Raw genomic sequence first — 6,000 nt, 5'->3', positions numbered from 1 at the left:
TGGTAAAAGAGTGAAAGATACTTATTTTACAGATATCTTTAACAATTTTACAATGGAAGAAATTACTTTACCGACCCCCAACTGATCCAGAACAGTACTAAAAACCACATAGATGGAGTCAGCCTATATCCACAAGTTGCTTCCAACATTTTTGGTGGATATTTGTTTTCTTTAAGGTTGTTTTCAATAAGTTGGCTGCTTTCTGAAAATGATTATTACAACACACACACACACACACAAACACACACACTATTTTGGGTCAGGTGCATAGAATAATTTAAGATTAAAGCTATGAGTTTAGTTTAGGTTGTAAAAGCTAGCTTCATAGGAAATCCAAGACATAGTAATGTTGATTATACCGTTCTTTTAAAGGCAAGTTGAACTTATGGGGGCTGAATACATAGCAGAACAAGTTCTAGAACAACAAGCAAGGTGCAGCAAAAAAGTTCAGTCTCTTTGGAGTCAGAATATATATTCAGAACAATGTATCACCATACACACACTCACACATACACACACACACACATACACACACACACACATTAGTGGCTGCTGTTAAGTTTGATAATTTTCTTTTAATTTGTTGGAGCCATTGCCTTTCTTAGTTTCCCTTAGAATTTATTCGTTGAATCACATACTGATTTGAAGAAATTATATAATATAGAAATTCCTGTATTTCAAAGGTTTCTCATTTCATCTTTGTGGTCTCTTACAAAATAATGGCAGCAAAAAATCCTTAGTGCTAGAAAACAAAGGTGCCATTAATAGACCAAAATGTTTTAGAATTTGGAATTTGAAAGGAGGTATAGGCTGGAAGAGAAATCTTAGGCCAGATTTAAAACTTCTGTCCAGAGGAATAGACTAATGATATATATTGGACACCATGTTGGGTAGAGTTAATAACAATATTCTGTATACTTGAAAATTGCAATAGAATAGTTTTTAAGTGTTCTTACCACTCAAAAAGGTATATAAGGTAATGCATATGGTAATGAGCTCAATGTAGCTGTTCCATGTTCGGAGCCAGCCCGGGGTCATTCAAGGCTAAAAGAGTCTACTGGCTATGGAAAGATACTGATGCCCCGTTCCAAAGCTAACTTCCTCCTTTCAGCCTCTGCAGATGTTGTTTAGCAGGTTAGCTCAGGACTTTCTGGGAGATAGTTAGAGATAGTTAGCTAAGATAAGATAGAAATTGTTCTGAGAAAAACCACAGGATGTTCCCCTGATGGTATTATCTGGAGACATTCTCGTGCCCCCCCCCCCCCACTGCTTAATTCCTGCCTCCATCCCATATAAGCTTGTTTTTGATTCAATAAACGGACCTTGATAGGAACGCTACTTGGTCTCGCCTCTTTCTTTCCCGTCTCATCCCTCAGGTATGGCTCCCCTCAAGACCCCGTAATTACTGGTCCTGCTGGACGGGACAGTTCCACAATGTATAACAGCATATTATAAATCCTAAATACATATAAACTAAAAATGATATGTAAGCTTATGTGTGTGTGTGTGTGTGTGTGTGTAAAATAAAGTCTAAATATGTTTTGTTTTGAGATAAGGGCTTTCTATGTAAAATTATGGGTTTTCTATGCCTGCCCTTGCTCTGAATAATGACATGGAGACCTTTCTATATTAATTGCTTCAGGTACTTATAGCTGGGCAGATACTGAGCTATTCTAACCCGACTAGGCTGGTCTGGCCTAGTTCCCAGCCATGTGGCCTGCTACCTGCCATCTTAGTCTCCCTCTGGCATCTGCTTCTTTATCGTTGTTCCAATGGCAACTTCCTTCTCTTTGGTCCCCACCTGAGACTCCCATCCCCTCGCTGGTATCTGAAGTCCCACCTTAACTCTCCTGTCCAGCTATAGGTGGTCAGCTCTTTATTACCCAGTCAGATGGTGATGGAGAACAATGTTTACACAACATTGAAACAGGAGATGCGTCATAAAAATCATAATGCCAAAGTCCAGCTTGTAATCAGATCTGCACTGGCACAGAAATCAGCATTTCAATAAAACAAACAATCTTTTCTTTTCTTTTCTTTTCTTTCCTTCTTTTTTGGTTTTTTAGATAGGGTTTCTCTGTGTAGCCTTGGCTGCCCTGGACTCCCTTTATAGACTAGGCTGGCCTTGAACTCACAGAAGTCCGCCTGCCCCCACACCCAGCTTACAGAGACAATCTTTACACAGTGCATAACATTATCCTAATAATCTCACTATTTAACCTTGGCTGGGGCAGGCTGGTCTGGATCTCACGGAGGTCCTGGTCACCTCTGTCTCCTGAGTGCTAGAATTAAAGGCACGCCTTCCTATGCCAGGCTCTAATTTTTTTGTTTTGTTTTGTAGACAGAGTCTTGCTATGTGCTAAAGGATGGCCTAGAATTCATAATTCTGATCACAATGGCCTTGAGTTTTCAATTCAATCATCTTACACATCTCCAAATGCTCAGATCATGCAACTAGATTTTTTTTTCTTTTCCAAGACATAGTCTTCTGTAGCACATGCTACCCTGGAACTATAAAGCCTTGGTTAATCCCAAACTCATGGCAATCTTCCAGCCTTAGCCTACCAAATGCTGCTATTATTAACATGGAGTTTTGATCAGTGGAATCGAATCGAAGACCCAGATATGAATCCACACACATATGGTCACTTGATTTTTGACAAAGAAGCCAAATCCATTCAATGGAGAAAGGATAGCATCTTCAACAAATGGTGCTGGTCTAACTGGAGGTCTATGTGTAAAAAAATGCAACTGGACCCATATTTGTCACCTTGCACAAAACTCAAATCCATGTGGATTAAAGACCTCAACATAAAACCAGAGACACTAAGTCACTTAGAAGAAAAAGTGGGAAAGAGCCTGGAACATATTGGCACAGGAGACAACTTCCTGGACAGAACACCAACAGCCCAAGCCTTAATGTCAACAATTAATAAATGGGACCTCATGAGGCTGAGAAGCTTCTGTAAGGCAGGAGACACTGTCAAGAGAACAAAGCGACAGCCTACAGACTGGGAAAAGATCTTCACCAACCCTACATCTGACAAAGGTCTAATATCCAAAATATATAAAGAACTCAAGAAGCTAAACACCACCAAACCAAATAACCCAATTGAGAAATGGGGCTTGGAACAAAACAGAGAATTTTCAACAGAGGAAAATCAAATGGCTGAGAAACACTTAAAGAAATGCTCAACCTCCTTAGTCATCAGGGAAATTCAAATCAAAACAACTCTGAGATTCCATCTTACACCCATCAGAATGGCTAAGATCAAAAACTCAAGTGACACCACATGCTGGCGAGGATGTGGGGAGAGAGGAACACTCCTTCATTGCTGGTGGGAATGCAAACTAGTACAGCCACTTTGGAAATCTATCTGGTGCTATCTCAGAAAAATGGGAATAGGGCTTCCTCAAGACCCAGCTATTCCACTCCTTGGAATATACCCAGAAGATGCTCCAGCACACAACAAGAAACTTTGCTCAACCATGTTCATAGCAGCCTTATTCATAATAGCCAGAACATGGAAACAGCCTAAGTGTCCATCAGTAGAAGAGTGGATAAAGAAACTGTGGTACATATACACTATGGAATACTACTCAGCTATTAAAAACAAGGAATTCCCGAAATTTGTGGATAAATGGATTGAGCTAGAAATGATCATAATGAGTGAGTTAACCCAGAAGCAGAAAGAATCAAATGGTATATACTCACTTATATCTGCATACTAGCCCAAGGGGCATGTCCCACGAAAGCCTTCACTTACCAGAAAACTGGGACAGAGGGGAGGACATCCTATTGGGACTCTAGAAGAGAGAAGCATGGGAGAATGGCAAAGTAGAAGGATCCAGAGGGTCCTAGAAACCTACAAGTAGAACATTATGATAGGCAGATTTGGGCCCAGGGGTCCCGCTCAAACTAAGGCACCAGCCAAAGACAATACAGGCGGTAAACTTTAAACCCCTACCCAGATCTAGCCAATGGTCAGAACAGTCTCCACACTTGAGTGGAGAGTGTGATATGACTTTCTCACGTACTCTGGTGCCTCACATTTGACCATGTCCCCTGGAGGGGGAGACCTGGTGGCACTCAGAGGAAGGACAGCAGGTTACCAAGAAGAAACTTGATACCCTATGAGCATATACAGGGGGAGGTAATCCCCCTCAGGAACAGTCATAGGGGAGGGGAATAAGGGGAAAAGGGGAGGGAGGGAAGAATGGGAGGACACAAGGGATGGGATAACCATTGAGATGTAACAAGAATAAATTAATAATAAAAAAAAAGTTAAAAAAAAATAACATGGAGTTTTGTCTCTGTGTCTGTCTGTCTGACTGTCTGTCTGTCTGTCTGTCTGTCTCTGTCTCTGTCTGTCTCCGTCTCTGTCTGTCTCTGTCTCTCTGTCTCTGTCTCGGTCTCTGTGTGTGTGTGTGTGTGTGTGTGTGTGTGTGTGTGTGTGTGTGTGCGCGCGCACACGCGCGCATTTGATTGTTTGAGGTAAAGGCACGAACCTTCAGACTAAGACCACAAAGTACACTGAATGTCAATGGAAGAAAAACATCCAGTGATATTATTTGTTTTATTTCCACAATTGTGAATCCTTCCCTATCAGGTTTACTGGGAATAGATCTGGAGTAATCCTTACCTCACAAAACTAAGGAGATAAGTTCAAGCCTTGGCATTTATAAACATTACGTATACCTATGTATATTCTCTGTAATCACAAGAATACATGGCAAACAGGCACTAACAAGCACTTTATAAGCTCTCCAATGGGTTTTTTAAAAACTCAGAAATAAGCCTATAAGATTCCGAACTAGAAACAAAAACTCATAAACTAAAGCTTTGAAAGAGAAAGATTGTCTAGAGAAGTTCAAAATCAGACTGATTTGGGGATCCAACAGCTAGTAAGACACTAGCATATAACAAAGCAATATGTTCATAATGGAGAGCCAGTGAGATAGCTCCAGTGGTAAATATGCTGGTCACCAAGCCTCACAACTTGTAATTGATCCATGGAACCCACATGGTGGAAGGAGAAAACTCTTGCAAGTTATCTTCTGACCTCCACCTCTACACATATGCCAAGGCATGCGGGCAAGCACACAGGTAGCAAATACATGAATAAATGAATGAGGCTGGAGATGTAATTCAATGGCAATGTGCTTGCCTGGCACACACTAAAACATTGGGTTCAGTCTGCAGTAATGACATCCCTCCAAAAAAATAGAGAAAAAATATTGTGGATGATTTTCATTTCCTTGTTATCATGAATAGAGATACAATAAACATGGATGAACAAGCATCTCTGTTGGTACGACATAGTCTTTTGGATATACTCCCAGTAGTGGTATAGGTGATCCATATTATAGATAATTCTATGCAATCAACTTAGGTGTCTCAACTGATAATGATGATGTGATACCTATACATAATGGAATTTTATTCAGCAAGCAATTTTGGGGAAAAGGTTTTAATTGACTTACATCACACTGTCCATTGAGGGAAGCCAAGGCAGGAACTCAAACAGCTGGAACTTGGAGGCAGGAGTTGATGCAGTGGCCATGGAAGGGTGATGCTTACTGGCTTGCTGCTCCCCATGGCTTGTTCAGCCTGCTTTCTTATAGAACCCAGGACCACCAGTGCAGGGATGACACCATCCACAATGAGCTGTGCCCTCCCCCATCAATCACTAATTAAGGAAATGCCCTACAGGCTCTCCTCTTACAGAGGCATTTTCTCAAATGAGGCTTCCTCCTCTAGTTTGTGTCAAGTTGACACAAAATTACTCAGCACAAGATCCTAGCTTCTAATTTTTATATATGTATATTAATGTTAAAGTATGTATGAAGGCCAGGAAACTAGAAAGAGATCCATGAGAGGGGGGAAAGAGGCTTTAAGGAGAGCAGATAAAAAAAAAAAAAAAAGAACATCTTTGATATGGAAATAGAAGGGTACAAGCAAGAGGAGGTACAGGGAGCTGAGAGAAAGGGACAGGAAGT

Source organism: Acomys russatus, chromosome X (genome assembly GCF_903995435.1).
Source record: "Acomys russatus chromosome X, mAcoRus1.1, whole genome shotgun sequence".
Lineage (NCBI taxonomy): Eukaryota > Metazoa > Chordata > Mammalia > Rodentia > Muridae > Acomys > Acomys russatus.
This window is presented reverse-complemented; position numbering follows the sequence as displayed.